This window comes from Tachyglossus aculeatus, chromosome 14 (assembly GCF_015852505.1).
Source record: "Tachyglossus aculeatus isolate mTacAcu1 chromosome 14, mTacAcu1.pri, whole genome shotgun sequence".
Lineage (NCBI taxonomy): Eukaryota > Metazoa > Chordata > Mammalia > Monotremata > Tachyglossidae > Tachyglossus > Tachyglossus aculeatus.
In genome coordinates this window covers 30406555-30431901 of record NC_052079.1, presented here as the reverse complement: position 1 = coordinate 30431901, position 25347 = coordinate 30406555, and the positions used below count along the sequence as shown (strand labels likewise).

The window sequence follows — 25347 nt, the reverse complement described above, 5'->3', positions numbered from 1 at the left end:
GCAGACAGTCTGGACATCCTATGTTCTAGGCCAAGGTGACATGCAGCCGGCTGCTGCAAGTCTCTATCGGCTGTCCACAATGTTGTAGGCAGCAGGTGTTTATTGCCTGTTCTTCTGGGCCATTGGGGCTTCCAGTTTCCACTTGGCCAATCTCTGTCCCCTCTAACCTCCCCTTATCATCCATACCTTCTTTGGTGGGCATAGGGATGAGGGACATCTTCTGCATTCTTGGTCTGGGATGTCTAATAGTTTCAGTTTATGGGGGTGGTGTCCCTCTCACACTTCTGAGTTCTGCTTTACTATCTCAGGCAGTCACGAGACAGCATTTTGACCTTGAGCTAGCTAGTGCCCTAGTTCACCTCAGCAGAACATTATAGTGGTTCATAGTTCCCCCACACTTTCAAGGAACATATTACAGGTATATCACTCCTGAAGTAGTGATGGAAAATATCAATATTTAATAATTTTCTGTTAATTTCCTAGTTCTGGGTCTTTTCACAATATTTTCCTCATAGTGGTGGCTATGGATGTTTAATAACACTTTAGAGAACTATATATTTCATCCATTTTCTATTAAAGGTAATTCTATACACTACTTATTGCCAGACCTTGACAAGGGGGAGTCAGAAGGTCATGGGTTCTAATCTCAGCTCTGCCTCCTGTGTGCTGTGTAACCTTAGGCAAGTCACTTCACTTCTCTGGGCCTGCAAAATGAAGAATAAGACTGTGAGCTCTCTGTGGGGCAGGAATGGTATCCAACCCAATTTGCTTGTATCTACCCTAGTGCTTAGTACAGTGTCTGGTACATAGTAAGCACTTAACAATACTGTAGTTATGATTATTATTATTATTGCTATTATTATGTAACTTTTTAATACAATGGGGAATTGGATGCTACCTAATCTTTTAGCTGAGGTATCATCTCAGTGTCTGACAGCTCCTGATTTTGATTCTTAGCACTTAATTCGCATAGCTCTTTCTGTAGGGCCGTTGGGTAGACGTGCAGATCCCAAGGTTTACTTAGGGCTGACATTAAGCCATCAAGTCAACATGAACTAATTGGGATTAGTGGACAAAAATGCTGACCAGACAGACGGGCCGAAAGTTTGACACAACACTCAGTCCAGCTAGAGTATACCCTAGCTCAGAGTAACAGAAGGACTGACCCAAGATGAAATGTTGTGCATTAGGGAGCAGGATAATTTGAGAAAGAATGGAGTCACTGCTGCAGCAATCGCTCCTAGATTTAATAAATGATCCTTAGCTCAGGCTTTCAAAGGGTCTTGTCCAAAAAGAAATCAGCACTGTTCAATGCCAAGCTCCTACCAAGCTGTGTCTTAGGTTATGGATTGGATCTTTCCTATCAGAGAGGATGATGACACACACGTTTCATTAGCTTTAGTCGCTTTTAAGGTTTTGGTTCAAATTACTCTTTTATTGCTGCAGGAGAAAGGTCCACTTATACGATTCCAAATCTTCAGATTGATCACCCAAAGGAGTAACCTGAATAAGCAGACATATTCAGAATTCAGGCTTCTGCCTGTCAAATGGTAATATCATGTTGATTATTAAACCTGTTGGTATGAGTACACGCCAACTGTTCTATTTGGTGTATTCTCCCAGTCTTTCCCTCCATTATTTTGAATACTTCCTCTATCTCAGTTCCATTTTTGGTGCCACAAGAGTAAGATTTGAGGTAAATGTTATTTTATTCAAATGTCAGCTTCTTTCTAGTTATCAAGACAGCTATCAAAAGGCAAACATACAAGAAGCTATGATAAGCTTATTTTTGTTTCAATCAAGCAATGGCATTTGAGTGTTTACTGTGTGCAGGGCACTGTATTAAGTGCTTGGGAGAGAGTAATAGAGTTAGTAGATATAATCTGTGCCCTGAAGGAGTTTACAGTCTGAGGAGCTGACAATCTAATTTTCCCTGAGATTGTCAGTGATACAGTCAAATAGTTGGGCTCATGACTCCCTTTCACTAAAGCTTTTTTTGCCATAAAATTATGCATTTATTGAAACTGTAGTTGAATTATTTGGGAAGTCCATGTGAAGCTCTAAGATCTCTATTTACAGCTGATGATCCTGCAAGAATTTCATGATGCTGTATATTTACCATACTTACCATGTTTGGTAAGAGGTTAAAAATAATATAATCTGATTTAGATTCCTGAATTCAGATACTTTTCCAGGGTTTCACACAAAATTCTGTCCATCTCCTTATCAGTCAATGGCATTTGAGTGCTGTATGCAAAGCACTGTACCAAGTGCTAGGGAGAGCACAATACAACAGAGTTGGTGGAAATATTCCCTGCCTACAAAGAACTTATAGGTAATTTCTGTTGGAAGTGTCAAGATTAAAGGATAGTTGCAAGGTTTGATGGGGAGGAGCAGAATGAAGAGAAGAGAGCAGAAAGGTAAAAAGTAGATTGTTGAAGAATGTGAAAGAGTTTTTGTTTAATATGGAGAGAAATCAATAGCAATCAGGAGGTTCGGAAGAGGGGAGTGATGTGTTTTTAGTGGTCATTAAGAGGATTCAAGCAGCTCTATGTGGAGAGACTGAATTGGACAGAGGCTTGAGAGAGGGCGATCGATAAGGAGGCTGTTGTAAAACCCAGCTGGGTGATGATGACGGTTTGACCAGGTTGGTGACTATAAGGATGGAGAGAAAGGAGTGGATCTGGGAGATACTGTAGAGCAAGATAGCAAAATTTAGAGACTGACTGAATATGGGAAACAGTAGTGAGAGATCAAAGATGACCCTGAGGTTGTCAGCTTTTCCGAAAATAAAGTTGTTGGTGTTGGCTTTGATGGGGCAGTTAGATGGAGGAGAATGTTTAGGAGGGAAATTGAGAATTTCTGGTTTTGACATTTTGCTTTATGGTGGCAGGGGAGATGCATGTGGAGATTCAGGAGAAGGAACGTGAGTTTGTAAAACAAGTGAGTGGTCAGAACTAGAGAGATAGTTTGGAGAGTGGGAGGGAAGAGAGAGAAAGAGAATCAGCAGTCCATCCTGACTTCAATATCTTCAGAAATGACCTAGGAGAGGGATTGTACGGACACATCACCAAGGTTGTAAAAGACTTTAAGGTCATGGTGGGGAGGGAACAGGTCCACCAGCTCTGTATCATATTCTCCCAATTGCTTAGAACAGTACTCTGCATGTAGTAAACACTCAATAAATATTAAGCGAGTTGCCCGAGATCACACAGCAAACACCTGGCAGAGTGGTGATTAGAACCCAGGTCCTCGGACTCCAAGGCCCATGCTCTTTCCCTTAGGCCACACTGTTGGGTGATTTCAATGCATTGTGTGAAGAAATGTTTCCTTTTGCTTGTTTTGAACCAAACAGAGACTGTTACCATACAACATTATGCTAGCAGAAAATGTCTGTTAGTGTGATAAACCATTTGGAGAGTCCATACTGGTTAGCAGGAGGAAAGTAATGTTAGGAGGTACATCCCTAAACATTAGGATCAATAATTAATCATATTTATTAAGTGCTTAGTGTGTGCCCCATACTGTACTAAGCACTTGGGAGAGTACAATGTAACGGAGTTTGTAGACATGTTCTCTGCCCACAGTGAATTTACAGTCAATACTGAAAGCAACCATCATTCAATTCCTGTTACCATTGTCATAGGTAGAATATTGGGCTGAGTGGATCATGGATCTGACCCAGTTATGACTATTTTTACCTTCGGAGTCCTTATTTTTCTTACATCACAACAGATGTAATGTAGGTTTGTCAGTATCTTCAAGCTTCTTCTTTTCTTCTCTGGCTTACTCAACTTACCCTCAAATTAGTTCACTCCCCCAAATACCAAATGCTTACACAATTCATTCAGTATGGAACGGCAAAGCGTGAATTGAAGAACATGAATCTATGTTGCAAAGAAGCTAGAAAAGAGCATCCTCGTGACTATGGTGATGGAAAACAGCTGCTCTGAAAAGAATCCAAAATGCTGAAATTCAAAAATACAGTTGAAAACCTATGACTGAGAGGAGAAAAAAATATGGAAGCTGTTTAACATTTTTTTCACACCAAATTTGAGCTAAAAAGGAACTTAAAGAACAGAAGGCAAAATTTCTAAACTTGTGTGATTGAATAAAATGGCTAAATATGTCTTATGGTTTTACTAACATTTGGTAATGGTATATTAGAGGAATTTGTGTTAATTTACCCTGTGGATATAAAAAGGGACTCCCTCTTACCTAACCTCCCTCAACTCTCACTACAGTCTAGCCCTCACACTTTGCTCCTCTAACATTACCGTACTTATTATGCCTTGATCTCATCTCTCTTGCTCAAAAGTTTCATCATAGGACACCTTCCCAATTCATATGAGATATCACCATTGTCCCAATCTTCAAAGCCCCACTAAAATCCCATCTCCCTCTAGAAGCCTTCCGTGACTTCTCTTATTTCCTCACCCTCTTTATCCTCCTTTCCTCATCTTCTATACATTTGGGTCTCTGCCCTGTAGGAACTTTGAACTCACTCCAGCCCCACAACACTTACGTGCATTTCCTTACGCTGTGCCGCTTTCCCTCTCTGTAATTTATTCTATATTTAATATTTGTTATGCTTCTATGTACCAAGCATTCTACTAAGTGCCGAGGAAGATACTAGAGAAGCAGGTTGGACACAATCCTAAATCCCACATGGGGCTAACTGCCTAAGTAAGAAGGATAACGATTTCATCCCCATTTTACAGATGAGGAAATTGAGGCATAGAAAAGTTAAGTGGCTTGACCAAGGTCACACAACAGGCAAATGATGGAGATGGGATTAGAAGCTGGGTCTTACAACTCCCAGGCCTGTGCTCCTTCCACTAGGACTCACTGCTTCCTTGTCTGTCTCCCCCAGTAGAGTGTAAACTCCTTGAGGGCTGGGATCATGACTAGCAACTCTATTGTGTTGTACTCTCCCAAGATTTTAGTACAGGGCTTTGTACACAGCAAGCACTCAATAAATACGATTGATTAGCAGAGTTCTTTACTTTTGGAGTGTTTAAACAGTGAAGCAGCAGGAGAAACAATTTTCATTGTCTAAAACAGAGCTACATAGCAAAAACCATGTGTTCTGCTTTTCTCTTTTAGCTAAGACATTTTGTGCTTGTTTTTTTGTAGAATATTTGGACTCTTGAAAACCACATACCGTCATACTAAATACCAGAGAATGTGCTAATGTTTTCAGCAATTGGACTGGTTTAAAATGGACACAACAAAAATTAGCAGAACCTCTGACTAATGCACTACTCCCTATAATGTAACCATGGTTTCATCATTGTACACGTCTATTGTTAGTGCATCATTCTGTTGAAAAAGGCAAAACAGCAGGTCTTTTTGATATCTAGATTTGAAATGAAAATGACAGTGTATCCCATAAGGAAGACAGATGCAATTCATGTGAGTACAAATTAATATATATATATATATATGTAGATATATTGTATATGTGTACGTTATATATAATATATTTATACTTAAAAAACATTTTCAGCCTTTAATAGGAATACCTGGGGGGAAAAATATCTAGTACAGAAATTGACTTGGTTTAGTCGATTGTTTAGAATGCTGTACAGTGAAGACAGGACTGTTATAAAATGCTAAGATAAAATGGCTTGGTTTATACACAGGTAATGCATTTGCTATTCTACAGAATGTTACAAAGTTTGAGTGAATTCATTGTATTTGATTCATTTTTCAAATAATATATATCCTAAAATATGTATAGAATTTGGTGTAAAGCTCCTTATTCAATGTTTTTAAAAGGGACATTTCAATTCTGAGTTTACTATAATGCATGGAAATGGTCCCAACCAGTGGAAACCTGTCAAAAGTGCAAAATGAGTGAATACTAGTCCTATTCTTAAAGCTAGTTCAGGCAGGGGATTTCATAATCATATTACATGTTTTTCAAGGTCATGTAATTAAAGAAAGCTTCCAATCTTACTAAATGACCAACCTGAAACAGTTTCTGATTGGGATAAATGTTCTATAATGTTTAACTGCAAACCATTTATTTTCATTGCTAAAGTATATTATTGGGGATCTAATATAAATCAATGAACAGTTTCTTGTTGAGGACTCAGTTCAAGAGTTTCCAGAGCAAAATCTTCAAAAGAAATAAATTAATCATCTTCCAATCTGTCAATCTTGCAATGCTGAATGCAGACAGGAGCAGAATGCTCTTTGAAATATTTTCTTCTGTTAAAATGAGGATGTCTTCAGTTCACCAGACAAAACAGGGCTAATTCAAAGATGAATCACCTCTTTTTCTGGAATGCTAAGTCAGTATGTCACTTATAGAACAGAATTAAAAGAAGGTATTTTAGAACAGAACCAGATAATGGAAGTTGCCGAGTTATCCGGTGGGTAATATTTAATGCGTGATCTTGCATCTGCCCTGTTGCTTCCTCTTACATTGCATGGCCACTGCTTCCTGTGACCTTTTGCCCTCATTATGCCACTTTTGCTATTACACCTGCCCTACTGTCCCCATATACCACCACATTTATTAATTACATACGAGGTGCTATGTGTTAGGCTCGGAAGTAAATGTGAGATAATCAGGTCAGTCACAGTCCCTGTCCCAGACGGGATCACAATCGATCTTATTCCTATTTAATAGATGAGGAAACTGAGGCCCAGAGAAGTTGTTACTTACCCAGAGTCTTGAGTAGACTGATGATAGATCTGAGACTCCAATTCAGGCTCTTGACTCATTCATTCTTTCAATCGTATTTATTAAGCGCTTACTGTGTGCAGAGCACTGTCTTGTGCTCTTTCTGTGGGCCAAGCTGCCTCCTGATATTTTATGCTGGCATATTGTTTAAATTTCTATCTGATCCTTGTTCCTGCTACTTCTGTTATTTGTAAATAAGCATTTCTCTCTCCCCCATTAGATTGTAATCTCCTTGTGGGCAGGTACAGTTTCTTGCCTCTGATGTACTCTTACAAGTATTCAGTAGATTGTGATGCACTCAAGAGATACTCAAACTCCGTTATTAGTACTACTAGCAGTACCCAAATTAGTGTATCTGTTCATTCCATCTGTACCACTACTATTATTTTACACACGTGAAATTTGGATTTGTGCTTAATATTCTGTTATCATGCCACTGTGTTTCGCAGTCTGCCTTAAAGTCCATTGGTCTGTCTTATTCCTTTTTCTATTTCTTTATCCATTTGTACAGTGTTGTTAAAAAAAGATGGTATTTGTTAAGCACTTACTATGTGCCAAGCACTGTTCTAAGCACTGGGGTAGCTACAAGGTAATCAGGTTATCCAACATGGGGCTCACAGTCTTAATCTCCATTTTACAGATGAGGTGACTGAGGCACAGAGAAGTTAAGTGGCTTGCCCAATGTAACAGAAATGAAATGACTTGTCCAAGGTCACTGAGCAGACAAGTGGCAGAGGCAGGATTAGAACACATGTCCTCTGACTCCCAAGCACATGCTCCTTACGCTAAGCCACGCTGCTTCTCAGTGCCCACAGTACACCGCTTAGATACTGGATTTTGTGACTACTGGCACTGAGCTAAGTATTGGGAAAAAATACACAGGTGAGAATTAGACATGGTTTCTGCCTTCAGGGGGCTCATAATCTAAAAATAGATTCGGGGGGGTACGGTTGGGGGCAGACACAGAAGACAAAGACTCCTTTGTTTTCCATGTTGGTGATCAAAACCTTTGTTGTGTAGGGCTGGTGCATAACTTGTATTTGCTTCAGAGTAGTTGTCAGAAGAGCAGTGCAATCAATCAATCAATCGTATTTATTGAGTGCTTGCTGTGTGCAGAACACTGTACTAAGCGCTTGGGAAGTACAAGTTGGCAACATATATAGTCCCTACCCAACAGTGGGCTCACAGTCTAGAAGAGAGGTTCTTGTATGGACATGTGCCTCTACTCTGAAATCTGCTGCTTGCTTCCTGTGTGTCCTTGGGCAGGTCACATAATTTGTGTGTTATCTCATGTATAAACTGGAGATTGAATACCTCTTCTTCCTTCTTTCTAGACTGGGAGCCCATTTGAGAAAGGGAGTATATCTGGATTGTATCTATCCCAGAGATTGGCAAATAACTGCATAATAATAATAATTATTATTATTCGCATAGTTGTTTGAGACTAGGTACTTCATAACTTTCATGGGCCAGGCGACGCTTTCGCTGTTTCTAGCCATTCACATATTTTAGCTTTTTCAACCAGTCTTCATTATCTCCTTCCCAGGAGAAATTGTTCCCTTGACGAGTAGGCTGCTTCTCTGCAAGGTCTTTGTCCAAAAGATGGTTATTCTCTCTGCTGACTATGGCAGTGCCTAAGCATTTCCCCTGTAAGAACATAGGATAGGTGAGGGAAGGGAGCAAACCTTAAAATTTGGGGGGTTTTCTTTTGCTGGATTGGGACATAAGGGAATAGAAATAAGGGAGAGAGACATTGAGATACTTTGAACCATTTTCCTGGGCAACATTCACTTTTGAGCAAATACTAATATATAATCCATAGTGCTTAATTGTTGCTTCTCTGTTTGTCTTCCTCCCGTAAGTTGTAAAACCAGCAGAAACTGTCTTCTCAAGTTTTTAAATATCCCCCATACAATATAGGCACTCAATAAATGCTAGTAATCTTGATTACAAAAATAATCAGATTTAGACAGCATGGATTGAGTTATGTAGGGATAATGTCTGCACAACTTGATGCCTTATTTGTTACCACTGTCATTATCATTACAGTTTCTAAGTATCTTAAGTTCTTTGTTGGCACTCGATTAGGAGCTTTGGGGAATTACAAAAGGACAAAATAAATAGGATTTAAAGTATTGATTCATCAGTGCTAACCTTTTAATGGTTAACTTCTAATATAACAATTAGAATATGTGCCAAGTACAAATCAGTTACAAAAAAAACAGAAGAACATGATGTTGATTGGTCACTGAAATGATTAAACTGAATTCTTACATCAAAAGCAAGAAAATCTGTTAATGTATCTTACAGAGAGACTCAAAATATCTAGATGGCTTTATCCAGAAAATATTAAATTTGTCATTCATTAGTATGAATATTTTTAATTACATGAAAAAATGGAATTCTAAATTTCTTAGAAGAATGGTTTGACCTTTGGGCCAAACATGTTTTCTGCTTATAAGTGAATTCAGTATATAAATCCTTTGCTAATTTTCTACTTAAATTATGTAATGCAATGAGATAATAGTTTTTTTGAAGAATTAATGTGTTTGCAGTCTTTAGAAATGAAAGGGTTTAATTTAAAGACTGAACATTTTAGTACCCAGATACTTGAATATTTTTTCCAAGTTCTCTCCTATTTTTTTTTTAATTATTTTCTACCTCTTTCAAGTGACATAGTTACAGGAACATATACAAAGGGATACTTCCCTTATACACGCAATTAATCAATCAATAGGGTCAGAGTGTCTTTTAGGTACAGAGTACTATGCCAAACATCTAGAAGAGTACAATAGAGAAAAGACACAATCCCTAGATTAACTTTGTTGTGGACAGGGAATGTATCTACTAACTCTGCCATACTCTTCCAAGTGCTTAGTACAGTGTTCTGCACATAGTAAGCACTCTGTAAATGCAATTAATTCAAACTAAAGACACCCACAGAGAAATAGAAATGTACAGAGAAACATTCAAGCATGGGTAAAGCAGAAGTAGGTGAAATGAGGTGAAAGTAGGTGAAATAGGTGAAAGTAGGTGAGGTGAGGTGAAAGTAGGTGAAATAGAGAAGCAGCGTGGCTCAGTGGAAAGAGCTCGGGCTTTGGAGTCAGAGGTCATGGGTTCAAATTCCAGTTCCGCCACTTGTCAGCTGTGTGACTTTGGGCAAGTCACTTAACTTCTCTGGGCCTCAGTTCCCTCATCTGGAAGATGGGGATTAAGTCTGTGAGCCCCACATGGGACAACTTGATTACCTTGTATCTACCCCAGCGCTTAGAACAGCTCTTTGCACATAGTAAGCGCTTAATAAATGCCATCATTATTATTATTATGTAATCCATGCACTGGATTTAACTTTCCAGAGGTTTTACTCTAGATCACTGTAACTTTACCCTTACAGTGGGTCTTTGTTGATTCCAAGATGGTAGTGGGAGAAATGAGCAATATCAGCACAACACAGTCCCCAAAGCTGCTGGAATTCAGGCAGCTGTGGAATTCAGGTATTGTTTGTTGAATATGCAACACATTGCTAACTAGAGACCACTGCTCATCTCATTCCTCCCTCACATATTCCTATACTCTGTTAATAATAATGATAATAATTGTTGTATTTGATAAGCACTGAGTTAGATGTAATCAGATCTGTCCCACACAGAGCTCACAATCTGAAGAGACAGAGAAGTTAAGTAACTTCCCAAGTTCACTGCAGGCAGGTGGCAGAGTTAGTATCACATCTTCACATCTTCTAACTTCCATGTCTGTGCTCTTTTGGCTAAACAACTGTTTCACTCCCCTCATTAAGACTACTGGGATAATTTTGGCCAATGCAAACTTTACAAAACTTTTCCACCTGCTCCCACTGTATGTATAATGGTTCTAAGGTCCTTGAGGAAAGGAAGTGTCTTTCAATTTTTTTAGTACTCTAGTATAGTACATAAAATGAATATTACGGAATAAATGAATAAAGTGTTCCACCAAGCAAAAAAATCACCAAATTCTGATGTAGATGAACATACACAGAGAGATGAGGGAAATGCTAAGAGTGGAGGCCCACAAGAGAGAGCTAAAAGGAGAGAAACCTTAAGAGAAATGCAGAGGAAGAGGAAGGGAACATTAAAGTATGAGAGACTGAGAAGTACATTATATATTTTTAACCACCGCAAAAGTTGTCTTGCATTTTTTTACAAATTTTCTGAGTCAGTGGTTTTTTGTTATTGGAAATGGAATGTGGCATTCCATTCAATTGATTGACATAACTGTAGTATTTAAGCATTCACTCCATGCCAAGCACCATATTAAACGCTGTTAGATAAAAGATAATCAGATGGGACTTCTACTATTTGCTTTGAGATAGAAAAATGCGATACATTCAATGTTTTATATTTTAAAATATGCATTTTTCCCAGAATCTTTGCTACTTGCAAAATAATATCAAACTCCCATGGTAAGACTTGGGAAGCAGTAGAGCCTAGAAGAAATAAAGAACCTGGGCCTGGGATTCAGAGAACCTGGGTTCTAATCAAAATCTGCCAAATGTTTGGCTATGTGAATTTGGGCAAGGTCATTTCTTTGTGCCTCAGTTTCCTCAACTGTAAAATGACAATTAACTATCTGTCCTCCCTCTTAGATTGTGAGCCCCATATGGGAAAAGGACCATGTCCCACCTGATTGGCTAGTATTTACTCCAGAGCTTAGAATTGTTTGACACAAAGTAAGTGCTTAAGAAATATAACGATAATTTCAGTAGGGTGGAAAGACTTTAGGCATTCTCTTGCTGATACCTATCTTAGCCTCTTATTCTTTGCTGCTTAAAGCTGCTTATTAAAAAAAGGGGGGAGTGGTGGAAAGGGGAAGCAGTGAGTTCTAGTGGAAAGAGCACAGGCCTGAAAGTCAGAGGACGTGGGCGCTAATCCAGGCTCCACAACCTGTCTGCTGTGTGACCTTGGGCAAGCCACTTAACTTCTCTGTGCCTCAGTTTCCTCAGTTTCTTCAGTTTCCTGAAGGCAGGAAGTCTTCAAGGAGGCTGCAGTAATCAAGGACAGACAATTACTCTCCCCCCTTCAAAGCCTTATTGAAGGCACATCTCCGCCAAGAAGCCTTCCCAGGCTAAGCCCCACTTTTCCTCTCATTTCCCACTCCTTTCTGCAGTGTCCTGACTTGTTCCCTTTGCTCTTCTCCCCTCCCAGCCCCACAGCACTTATGTACATATCTGTAATTTTATTTTTTTGTGTTGATGTCTGTCTCCCCCATTCTATAATGAATGTCACTACTAGTGGGACATTCTAGACATTCTAGTGGGAATGTCACTGCTAATTGTTGTACTGTACTTTCCCAAGCATGTAGTATCGTTGTATTGTACTTTCCTAAGCACTTAGTAGAGTGCTCTGCACGCAGTATGCACTTGATATGTTTTAATGAATGAAAAGCAGGACAGGTTAAATGCTTGGATTAACGTTTGGATGGAGTGGAAAGGGTGGATTTTAGCAAATTTGTGAAGTTTGAGCTGAGAGGATTTGGTGATAGATTGAATGTATGAGTTAAATCGAGGGTAACGGGATTTTTGGCTTGTGAGAGAAGGAGAAGGGTGTTCTAGTCTACGGTGTTGGGAAAGTCATGGGGGAGGACAGAGTTTGGGTTGCAATATGATGAGTTCTCTTTTGGGTGTGTTAAACTTGAGGTGTCAGCAGGACATCCAAGCAGATATGTCCTGAAGGCAGGAGGAAATATGAGACTTGAGAGGAGAGAGATCAGGGCTGGAGATGTATATTTAGGAATCATCTGCATAGCGTTGGTAGCTGAAGCCTTGAGTGAGTAATTTCTCTAAAGGAGTGGGTATAGATGAAGAACAGAAGAGGACCCAAAAATTAACACTGAGGGGCTCCCACAGTTTAAAGGGAGCGGATGGCAGAGGAGGAATCCATGAAAGAGATGGAGAATGAGCAGGAAGAGAGTTAAGAGAACCAGGAGAGGGCAGTGACAGAGAAGGACATCTGCTTCCTCTAGGATTCTCCAACCTTGGCTTCAACTGTATCGAAGGCCACTGAAAGGTCGAGGAAGATTAAGATCGAGTAGAAGCCATTGGATTTCGCAAGATGGAGATCATTGGTGATCTTTGAGAGGGCAGTTTCTGTGGAGTGAAGGGATGGGAGTCAGTTTGGAGGGGGTCAAGGAGAGGAAGTGGCTGCAGCAGGTGTAGACAACTGAATCAAGGAGTTTGGAAAGGAATGGTAGAAGGGAGATGGGGTGATAATGGAATTAGAATCCAGATCCTCTGACTCCCAGGCTCATTCTCCCAGTCTTCCCCACGTTTTGTGGTGACTCATGCTGCCGGTGTTTTTCTTGCCGGGGTGGTGGAAGGTGGAACAAAATGGAGGCCCCTCAGTGGAAGAGAAGAGAGCCAGTGCCCATTCGTGGGGAGGCAACGTGGCTGCTGCATGGCATGTTGGGAGTAGACTGAAAGCTCAGTGTGGGCAGAGAATGTGGCTGTTATATATTGTACTCTCCCAAGGGCTTAGTAAAGTGCTTTGCACACAGTAAGCATTCAAATACCATTGATTGATTGAGAAGGTTTCTTTGGTGGCCAGTGGGAAGGAGATAGTTACTGTGGATTGCTTTTCTTACATGTAGTCTGCCCGCTAGCCTGGACTGCTGGCATCAGGTGGGAGGCAAGAGACGGCAGGATACTGGAACAAGAAGAGCCTCAAGCACTGACCTGGGTAGATTAAATTTGTGTCTATCTTGTTTGCTCAGGAAGAAGTGTTAGTAGTATTACAGTAGCTGCCAAACTGCCTGCATTAGTGGTTGAAAGAAAGAATGAACCGGCTCTGCAAAGATGAACATAGCCCCAGTTTCTAAGTATGAATGTCTAGAGAGGACAGCTGGGAGAATTCTTGTCATGGACAGGTAGCCTCGTTTCCCAGCAGAATGCCACTCGCCAGGGCCACTTGAACTTGCTCCAACTTTGCTTGGTAGCCCTATGAAGTAAAAGGAGCAGTATCGTCCTTTGTCTCAGAAGCCACCTTGTTGCCTACCCACAATAGTTGTTTCACAGCTTTCTTTTTCTCGTTGGTGGTGAGGCTGTTTCAGAGCACTAGAAACGTAGACAACAAATTCATTTTGTGGTGTACTCAGTGATACCTTAGTCTGAAAGTCACCTGAAAGATACAGCTGTGGGACCTAAGTGACTGTCAAAATGTATCTAGTGTGAAATTGTCACAACTCCAGAAATGGAGAGGACTAAATATACTCACCCAATCTCAACAAACTTTTGGGGGTTGTAGGGATAAATGGCCTTTTCAAAAGAGATCTTTCATTCATTCATTCAATCGTATTTATTGAGCGCTTACTGTGTGCACAGCACTGTACTAAGCACTTGGGAAGTACATGGTGGCAACATATAGAGACATTCCCTACCCAACAGCGGGCTCACAGTGTAGAACGGGGAGACAGACAAAACAAAACACATTAAAAAAGTAAAATAAATAGAATAAATATGTACAAGTAAAAGAGTAATACATATGTACAAATATATATATATATATATATATATATACAGGTGCTGTGTGGAGGGGAAGGAGGTAAGGCTTGGGGAGGGGGAGGAGGGGGAGAGGAAGGAGGGGGCTCAGTCTAGGAAGGCCTCCTGGAGGAGGTGAGCTCTCCCACATGGGGCTCACAGTCTTAATCCCCATTTTACAGATGAGGGAACTGAGGCCCAGAGAAGTGAAGTGACTTGCCTAAAGTCACACAGCTGACAGTTGGCGGAGCTAAGATTTGAACCCGTGACCTCTGACCCCAAAGCCCGTGCTCTTTCCACTGAGCCACGCTGCTTCTGACGATTGTGGAATTCGAAGTTCTAACCGTGGGCCAAGCACTGAACTAAGCACTGAGAACTGGACCTAGCTGAGCACCCTAACTGAGGCCCAGTGAAGTGACTTGGCCAATTAATTTTTTTCACGACGTGTATATTATCTATAAGTCTATTTATACTGATGCTATTGATGCCTGTCTACTTGTTTTGTTTTATTGTCTCCCACCTTCTAGACTGTGAACCCATTGCTGGGTAGGGATTATCTTTCTTGGTTGATGAATTGTACCTTCCAAATGCTTAGCACAGTGCTCTGCACGCAGCAAGCCCTCAACAAACACGATTGAATTGATGAATGAATGAATGAATGGTTACAGAACTGATATATGGTTACGATAGAGGCGGGGTTCGAACCCAGGCCCTTCTGACTCGCAGGCCACGGGCTCTGTCCACCTGGGCCATGCTGCTTCTACCTCTCCCTCCACTCCTCAGAATGCCAGGTGCTGGCTACACAGATGGCCAAACACCACCCTCTGTGACTTGCCACCCTCTGGTGGCTTGGCCACCCCTGTTGGGATCAATCATTCATTCATTCAATCGTATTTATTGAGCCCTTACTGTGTGCAGAGCACTGTGTGCAGAGATCTTCTAAATGTTTAATCAATCAGCAGCTTTTATTGAGGGCTTACTGTTTGCAGAGCACCGTGTTGTGCACTTGGGAGAGAACACTACAGTCAAGTTGGTAGACATGATTGCTGGCCCCTTGGAGCTTGCAATCTAGTGAGGGAAACAGAGGTTAAAATAAATTACAGCTAGGGTAAGCAACAGAGTTTAAATATGTGCATAGATGCTCTGAGGATGAAGTTAGGCTGAGTATCAAAGGATTTAGGAGACGTGGACCCAAATTCAGGTAGTAAAATAGAGCGGGGATATGAAAGGTTAGTCAGGGAAGGCTTCCTGGAGGAAATATTATTTTAGTAGGATTTCGAAGATGGAGAGAGTAGTGGTCTGTTGAATATAAATGTTAAGTTTTTGAGCCACGTTTAACTTGGAAATGCTAGCTGATATCAGACGACATCTTAATAGTCCTAATGTTTGACAGTAAAGTGCTTTTGTGAAACTTACTTCAACGTGAAGTCCATGCTAATTGCCTTTGAAGGTAAGAGACAACAAGCCAATGTGCAGGATGATACGATTCTTAGTATGTCTGAATGATAGGTATACCTTGTACTTTAGATTTCTAATTAATTTTGTTTTAATGCATTTTTTAGCAGTAAATGGCTTAGTCTTCCTGAAGCTGGATGGAATAATTAAAAAAAAAACCCTTGAAAAATTGGCAGACAAGTATAGAGAATAAAGTAGACTTTACTGTGGGAGAGAAGAGGCTATAAATAGCTCAGTTTTGAAAAACAGATATTGTAAGCTCTTTGTGGACAGGGATCACATCTGTGAACTTTATTGTATTCTCCAAGGGCTTAGAACAATGCTTTGCACACTGAAAACTTAAATACCACTGACTGATTGATATAACATGCCACAAGTAGTAGTTTTATTTTTTTTTTAATGTACAGTGCTTATTTAAAGAGCAGTAACTTTCAATTTTTAAATGTGCAGCTTAATAGATAAATACTTATTAATGAACTTGGTTACCCTAGGGCATGGAAAGGAGGGGTTGCTGGTTTTATTGAATTCAGTTCCCCACCCCCATCATGGCCCCAGCCAGTAGGAAAAAAAAAACACTATTCCAATATCTTGTACCACTGTAAGTCCTTTCTTATCCACAAGATGAGGAGCTATGTTCCTGTTGATATTTCAAACTTCAAATGTAAATGTAGTAAGCTGAAGAAAAGGGATGTCATGACATGCCAGCCTATTCCTGTAATACTTACTTTGTAAAGGATGCCAAGGAGTCAGAAAACACAAATGGAGCTGCAACACAAATCTAGAAATGATACATAGCTCACAAGTCCAATCTCCACCAAGAGCACACCACTTCTAATTTTGTCCCTGTGTGCTCTGGGAATGAAGGTGGGGTATCAAAGACCTTAAGAAGTGTGGACCTAAATGTGAAGGTGATGGAGAAGGGAGGTGGAATAAAATAGGATGAGAGGTTAGTCGGGGAAGGCTTCGCTGAATAGTTGAACTCACTGAACTCATTCCATCAGGAAACTACCCATCTCTTCCAAGTCTCCCTTCTTCCCTCAGAAGAGAGCTGGACAGCTCCTTTCTGTTTCCTGGTGGAGGAAACCTCGCTTTTTTCTTTTCTCCTTCCAAACAAGAGCAGCCCAGCCCCTAACCGAAACAAGGAAACTCTCATTGCCTGTGAACATTATAAGATAAATCTAAGGAAACGGAGAGCTTGAGGTATCTCAATCTCTGGCTCACTAATCCTGGAATAAGGAAGGTGGGGGAGAGGCTAAGGAGTGAGGAGGATGTGCTTCCATTGGCCTTGTCACACTCGCTTCTACCTGTCTGACCTGCTCTGGATCTCTTGTACTTGGCTTAGCAGTCCTGTTTTGGCTGAGGTTAAGTGAACCTGGCTAATGGCAGTGAAGAGTGAACAACAACAACAATAATAATAATAATAATAATAATAACGATGGTAATTAAGGGCTTACTATGTGCCAAGAACTGTTCTAAGCACTGGGGTAGAAACAAGGTAATCAGGTTGTCCCACGTGGGGCTCACAGTTTTAATCCCCATTTTACAGATGAAGCTGAGGCACAGAGAAGTTAAGTGACTTGCCCAAAGTCACCCAACTGACAAGTGGCAGAGGTGGAATTAGAACACACAACCTCCGACTCCCAAGCCCATGCTCTTTCCGCTAAGCCATGCTGCTTCTTATCATAAGGCCTCCGAGAGGTCGAGAATGGAGTAGAGGCTGTTGGATTTGGCAAGGAGGAGATTGTTGGTGACAACCCCCCTCCACTTCCCTTGGTTTTGGTCTGCTGGGTATCTTGGCAACTTCTCTCCTATTGAAACCTTCCAACCTTATTCCCCTTCCCCTTTCCAAAAAATAAAACAATAGAATGCTTTCCTCACCTGCTTAGTCCCATTTACAAAGTCCACTTTTAGTGGAAAGATAAGCAAAATTAGGAAAAGGAATGCATTCAATTATTTCATAGTTTTCACTGCATGTATTTTATAGGAATAAGGGACCACTTTTTTCCAATCAGTTAATCTGGACACGTGATGTGGTATCAGAAGGAATTATTGTGCACCCTCAGAGGTATTTATTGAGTGCCTACTGTGTATAGAGCACAATCTATCAATCGTATTGAGCGCTTTCTCTATGCACAGCACTGAACTAAGCACTTGGGAGAGTACAATAAAATAAATCTAAGACATATTCCCTGCCACAGTGAGTTTACATCCTAGAGGGAGAGACAGACATTAATGTAAATAAATGATGAATATGTACACAAGTGCTGTGGGACTAGGGACTGTGGGGGGGGGGGGGATGAGTAAATGAAGGGAGCAAGTTATGGTGATGCAGAAGGGAGTGGAAGAAAAAGAAAAGAGCTTAGGGAAGGCCTCTTGGAGATGTGCCTTTGAAGGCCTTATTACTTACTCTCTCAAGTACTTGGGAGATACAGTTCAGTAGAGTCAGTTAGCATAATCTAGAGTCCGTTAGCATAATCCCTAACCACAACAGGGAATTTACAGTCAAGGCACATACATTGTACAGCGCTTTCCTTAATGTAGGCTTTGTAATCTCTGTAGGAGAAATGTATTTATTTGGTTCCGCATAGGGATTGACTTTGAAAAGGTAGTTGTGGGATGTAGAATGAAAGAGTAAGAAGATGTACATCACTGGACTCTGTGAAGGGCAGGTTGACATTTTTAGTAGTAATCACATTTGAGTGCCTACTGAGTCCAGTGCACTATACTCTTAAGCCCGAACCCACTGTCGTCAATACCCATGTCTTATTTAGAGCTCAGGGGTGCAAAGAGTAGTTGAAAAGTCCTCGATTACCTTGCCCCTCCTATCTTTCCTTACCTTCTACCTTACCTTGATGTTTTCCTCCTACATTGCAGTCCTCACACTCCACTTCCCTAACGCGAACCTTCTCACTGTACCTCAATCTCATCTATCTTGCTGCAGATCTCTCACCCACCTCCTGCCTCTGGCCTGGAACGATCTCCCTCTTCATATCCGACAGATGATCACTTTCCCCAACTTTAAAAGTATATTAAAAGTTTTGTTTGGTTGTCTGTCTCCCCTTTCTAGACTGTGAGCCCATTGTTAGTTAGGGACCATCTCTATATGTTGCCGACTTGTACTTCTCAAGCACACACTACAGTGCTCTGCACACAGTAAGTGCTTAATAAATACGATTGAATGAATGAATTAACAGCACATCTTCTCCAAGAGGCCTTCCCTGACTAAGAACTCATTTCCTCTTCTCCCAAATCCTTCTGCATGGCCCTTGCACTTGGATTTGCCCCCTTTATTCACCTCTCCCTCAGCCCCACAGCACTTAGGTACATACCTGTAATTGATTTCTATTAATGTCTGTCATCTCCTCTAAACTGTAAGCTCGTGGTGGGCAGAGGCCACATCTATCAAATTTGTTCTAGTGTACTCTCTCAACTGCTTAGTGCAGTGCTCTGTGTATTGTAAATGTTCAACGAATACTGATTTGGTAGAGGACCCAAGGGAAGGTGACTTCCCTTTGTCAGGCAGACTTTGACTTCTCAATTTGGGTTCTTTTTATGTCCAATCTGAAGCTTTCTAGTCTTATCAGAGACATGGGTTGAGCATGTCCAATCAGTAATGATAATTGTGGCATTTGTTAAGCACTTACTATATAGGTCAATGTGTGAACTAAGCACCGGGGTAGATGTGAGATAATCAGACACAGTCCCTGGCCCACAGTAGACCCTCAGCCCTAAGAGGGAGGGAGAACAGATCTTTTATCCCCATTTTACAGGTGAGGAAATTGAGGCACAGAGAAGGTAAGGGCCTTGGCCAAAATCAATCAGTAGCATCTAGAGTAGTACTGATGGTGCACAGAGCACGGTCCTAATTATTTGAGAATAATTATGAGAAGCAGCGTGGCTCAGTGGAAAGATCACGGGCTTTGGAGTCAGAGGTCAGGGGTTCAAATAACGGCTCCACCAATTGTCAGCTGTGTGACTTTGGGCAAGTCACTTAACTTCTCTGTGTCTGTTACCTCATCTGTAAAATAGGGATTAAGACTGTGAGCCCCCTGTGAGACAACCTGATCACCTTGTAACCTCTCCAGTGCTTAGAACAGTGCTTTGCACATAGTAAGTGCTTTATAAATGCTATTATTATATATATTATTATTATTAGGCAATGTCCAAAGGGTAGGTAGAAATGCTCCCTGTCCTCGAGGAGCTGACAACTCAGAGGGAGAGACATACCCTAAACTAGACTGTGAGCCTGTCGTTGGGTAGGGACTGTCACTTATCTGTTGCCGAATTGTACTTTTCAACTGCTTAGTCCAGTGCTCTGCACACGGTAGGCGCTCAATAAATATGATGGAATAAACCTTGGACCTAGGACTTAGTACAGTGCTCTGCACCCAGCAGCGTGGTTCAGTGGAAAGAGCACAGGTTGTGGAGTCGGAGGTCAGCGGTTCAAATCCCGGCTCCACCACTTGTCAGCTGTGTGATTTGGGGCAAGTCACTTCACTTCTCTGTGCCTGTGACCTCGTCTGTAAAATGGGGATAAAGACTGTGAGCCCCACGTGGGACAACCTGAGCACCTTGTAACCTCTCCAGCGCTTAGAACAGTGCTTTGCACATAGTAAAGCGCTTAATAAATGCCATCATTATTATTAAATGCGGTCGATTGATTGGAGCAAACTGGAAAGCAGTGTATCTTTTACTTGTACATATCTATTCTATTTTATTTTGTTTGGTTTTGTTCTCTGTCTCCCCCTTTTAGACTGTGAGCCCACTGTTGGGTAGGGACTGTCTCTATATGTTGCCAACTTGTACTTCCCAAGCGCTTAGTACAGTGCTCTGCACTCAGTAAGCGCTCAATAAATACGATTGATGATGATGATGATGATATTAAGCCGGAGTTGGCTTGCATCTTCGCCCTGGGCTGGACCACATCTCTTTTGATTTGAGGGCTGGCCGGTGGAAACCACTGCGACAGCTTCCAGGGGAAGCCCGGCACGGAGGGAGGGGAGGGGGAATCCTCACTAACCCCTGACCCCCAACCCCCGGGCATCCCAGCCTCAAAACGGTCCCGGCCCGGGAGGCTTTCCCGGGACACGTGGAAGGGAAAAGTGGGTGTGACAGGGTCGGGGATTGACGGCTTCTGTCGGAGAACAACCTGCTCTCCTCCTCGGCATGAGACAGATGCTGGCAGAGGGGAGAGGGAGGGGGACACTACCCCCCCCCCCACCCCAATCAGGGGGCTCGTGGGGACTCCATTCCATATGATTCCCATGAATGGATATGCTCCCCTTTCCATCCCCCTCCTCCCTCCTGATAATCCCTGTCTCCTTCCCCTCTCCACCCCTTTCCTTCCATCCCCCTTCCCATCTCCTCCTTCTCCATCCCCTTTAGTCCCCTGTCCTCTCCATCCCCTCCCCTCTCTATCCCCCTCCCTTCCCCCTCCATCGCATTTCGTCCCCTGTCCTCTCCATCCTCTTCCCCTTCCCCTCTATTCCCCCTCCATCCCTATCCTCATCTTCTCTATCCCCCTCCACCCCATTCCCCTCTCCATCCCTTTCCCTTTTGTAAGCGCTCAATAAATACGATTGATTGATTGACCCCCCTCCACCCACCCCTCTCTCCATCCCCCCTCCTCCTCCAACCCCTTCCTCCCTCCACCCCCTCCTCCCTCTCCATCCCCCCTCCATCTCCAGAGAAGCAGCGTGGCTCAGTGGAAAGAGCCCGGGCTTGGGAGTCAGAGGTCACGGGTTCAAATCCCGGCTCCGCCAATTGTCAGCTGTGTGACCTTGGGCAAATCACTTCGCTTCTCTGGGCCTCAGCTACCTGGTCTGTAAAATGGGGATTAAGATTGTGAGCTCCACGTGGGACAACCTGATCGCCTTGTTATCCCCCCAGCGCACAGAACAGTGCTTTACACATAGTAAGCGCTTAACGAATACCATCATTATTTTTATCCCTATCCTCATCCTCTCTATCCCTCTCCACCCCCTTTCCCCTCCACCCCCCCTTCCCCTCCACCCCCTACTCCCTCCATCCCCCTTCCCCTCCATCCCCCTTCCCCTCCATCCTCCTCCTCCCCCTCCATCCTCCTCCTCCTTCACCCTCCATCCTCCTCCTCCACCTTCCATCCTCCTCCATCCTCCTCCCCCTCCATCCCCCTCCATCCCCCTCCCCTCTCCATCTCCCCCTCCCCTCTCCATCTCTCCCTCCCTCCCCCTCCCCTCTCCATCGCCCTCCCTCTCCATCCCCCCCTCCCCTGTCCCTGTCCCTCCCGCTCCCCCTCCCCCGGGGTGGGTGGGGGCCGTGCCGGGCCGAGAAGGAGCGACTGCGGGCGTCATTGAGTGCCCTTTCCCCGAGCCTCGACCCGAGGCTGGGGGCGTCCCCCGTGGTCCCTGCGGGCCGAGGGCCCTGCTGCGGCTTTAAGAGGCGGGGGGCCCCCTCCCTCCCTCCCTCCCTCCCTCCGCCCGCCCGCCCCCCGCTCCTCCCGACAATGGTCTGAGCCGTTGGACAGCTCGGCTCCTCCGAGCAAGATGTGCAACGGGCCATTTTCCCCCGGACGCTGCTCCAACGCCCGCCGCCGCTGAACGGGGCCGAGGCCGGGGGAGGCGGCGCCGCTGCCTCTCCTGGCCCCCCCGGACCCCCCCCGGGCCCCCCCCCCGGACCCTCCCCCGGCCCCGCCGGTCCTCCGAAGCCGTAGCCCGCCCCGCCCCGCTCCGCTCCGCCCGAGGACCCCAGACCAGGTACGGGCTCCCCGGCCGGCCGGGCCCGGCTCGGGCCCCCCGCCCAGCCGCTCCCCCGGGGGCGCCCGGCGGGAGAGGCACGCTTCATCTCTTACCACCCCCTGGTCCTTCCCCCGCCTCCCATCCCCACCTCCCATCCTCACCTCCTATTCCCTCACCCTCATCCCCACCCCTTATTCCCTCCCCCACCTCCCAGCCTCACCCCTATTCCCTCTCACCCTCATCCCCACCCCCTTTTCCCTCCCCCACCTCTCATCCTCACCCCTATTCTCGCTCACCTTCATCCCCATCCCCTTTTTCCTCCCCCACTTCCCATCCCCACCTCCTTTTCCCTCCCATCCCCACCCCCTATTCCCTCTCCCACCCCCATTCCCTCTCCCACCCCCACCCCCATTCCCTCTCCCACCCCCATTCCCCCTCCCACCTCCATCCCCACCCCTTATTCCCTCTCCCACCTCCAGTCCCACCCCCTATTTCTTCTACCACCCCATCCCCCATTTCCTCTCCCACCCTCTCTATTCACTTTCCTACTCCCAACCCCCTATTTTCCCCGCTCCAACCCCCTATTCCCTCTCCCACCTCCTATCCCTACCCGCTGTTCCCTTTCCCACCACATCCCCCTGTTTCCCCCCTCCACACCTGGCATCCACCTCCCATCCCTACCCGCTATTCCCTTTCCCAGCTCCAAGCCCCTATTTCCCCCTCCTCACCCGGCATCCACCCCGCCCTACCTTCTCCCCCTGCCCACCTCTCCCCTCCCCAGTAATAATCATCACTCTAGTATTCGGTAAGCGCTGACCAGGCGGCCGGCACTGTACTAAGCGCCGGCGTGGAGACAAGCCACTCGGGTTGGACACGGTCCCTGCCCGTCATGGGGCTCACAGTCTCCATCCCCGTTTCACAGAGGAGGGAAGTGAGGCACAGAGAGGTGAAGTGACTTGCCCAAGGTCACACCGCCGGCCAGTGGAGGAGACGGGATGAGAACCCAGGACCTTCCAACTCCCAGGCCCGGGCTGTAGCTGCTTCCCCTCTCCTGTCCTCCTCACCTTCCACCCCGCATCCCCACCTCCAAACCGTGCCCCTCCTCACCTTTCCACTCTCCATCCTCATCTCCCCACTCGCTATTCCCACATCCCCTCTTGATGCTTTCGAGGTCCTTGGGATGCGTGGGATTCGTCAAGTCAACTTCTGGGTGGGAAGCTGGAATCATCACCACCGTCCGAGGAAGTGGGGGCGCCCGGGGTGGAGTGAATAACGGGCCCAAGTCTTCCCTTCAGGGTGATGGCCCTGGTGGGAGAGGAACCCGGTCGGAAAAGAGTTAAATAGGAGGAGGACTAGGCAAGGATTGCAACTCAGACAATGGCAAAGATGTTTCCTTGCAGAATTGCTCAGGATGAACTAACCGAAGGGCAGCAGAGTGAGGTCTTTAGAAGAAATTGCAGAGGTGAATTCGCTACCGTCTCTAACGGCCTCCTGGCCTTTTTCTGGGGTTTAAATTCTGGTGGTGTTTTGCCCTGAAGTGGTTCAGTTAGAGAAGACGTTCAGGCAGTCATGGTAGCTAACAAGCTAACCTGCCAAATGCAAATAGATGGTGCTGCTGAAGAGCAGCTTTGGGTTTTGAAACCTCAGAGCCCTCGAGTTATTGGGCTTTACCCATTCATTCATTCAACCAATCTAATTTATCAAGCACTTACTGTGTGCACAGCATAATCATCATCAATCGTATTTATTGAGCGCTTAAGCGCTTGGGAAAGTACCATACAACAATAAACGGTGACATTCCCTGCCCACAACGAGCTTACAGTCTAGAGAACCAGCATTGGAAGAATCCCTGTTGCTGCAAAGGTGAACACACACCTTATACTGTTGGGTAGGGACTGTCTCTATATGTTGCCAACTTGTACTGCCCAAGCGCTTAGTACAGTGCTCTGCACACAGTAAGGGCTCAATAAATACGATTGATTGATTATATATTTCTTGGAAGTATTTTGGGGTAAATGTAAAGAAAGTACTGTGTCTGGCTAGTGGGCTATAGATGTGTATTCTTCCCATCTTCTAAGCTTCACCCAACTAATGGCTCTTTTACCTGCTAAATGTTTACTCAGTACTTGAAGTGACCTAAGGTAGATGAGAAGGAATGTTGTGTTTGCTTGTTGTTTAATTCTCAACAATGTGCTTTGAATACCTTGTTATGGTTTATGGCAAATACTATGAAGTACAATAAACACGTCCTTGCAGTTCAGGGTTTATGGGACATTATGAATATTCAGGACTTAAAAAAGTGCATTGAAAAATTATGAACTCAAAAGTGTAGTAGGTGATGGGGTGTACTAAAAGACCCCCTAAAATGATTAAAACTTCATGTAGCCTAAGGAATGGGGATATGCAGTGGCTACTTCAACTAGAATTGCAAGGTGCCTTTGAGGCCAAAGATTTTTCTGGAGTCACATAAACCATTTTTGTTTAGTAGAGACACTTAGCAAGTATTGTTTCAAATATTCATGCCAATTCACTGAAGAGAATCTGAATTCTAGATCCATGAGTTGGGTTTGGCCAGTTCTACAAGTGGGTCTGCATTTGGTGACATCACCTTCTCCCACCGAGCGTAATTAAACTGAATTAGTTGGAATAAGGCTTAATTTTAGTAATCAGCTATTCTGGATGGGTTCATTTCTCATTTGTCCCTAAAACTAGAGCCATCTTTCTAGTTAGCATTATGTTACTCGTATTTTGTGAAAATTCCATCATTCATGATTTCACATAAAGTTTTCTCTGGATTCATTCAATTATCTGGAGCTTTTGTGAGAAAAATTGGCATATAAAAATAGTTGGTTTTCATATGTATGCGTGCATCTTCTATAGAGTTGGACTTTTGAAGAAGTGATTTTCTGATTCAGGGTAACATCTGAATTGCCCACTCCATAACTGAGGCAAGATGAGTCATAAAGGTTTGCGAA

At 43.8% G+C, this 25347-nt stretch overlaps 1 protein-coding gene across 2 annotated transcripts in view; it reads left to right on the top strand.

Moving 5' to 3' along the window:
• Nucleotides 1-5375: 5375 nt before the first annotated feature.
• The window catches only part of PPFIA2 (PTPRF interacting protein alpha 2), a 455622-nt gene continuing 435650 nt past the window's right edge, over nucleotides 5376-25347 (top strand). The window contains exon 1 of one of the 2 annotated variants that reach the window (XM_038756973.1): nucleotides 5376-5415. The gene's annotated coding sequence lies outside the window, so the exon portion shown is untranslated. Of the gene's footprint in view, nucleotides 5416-22358; nucleotides 22391-25347 lie in introns of those variants that run through there. The other variant, XM_038756972.1, reaches the window with a different exon arrangement.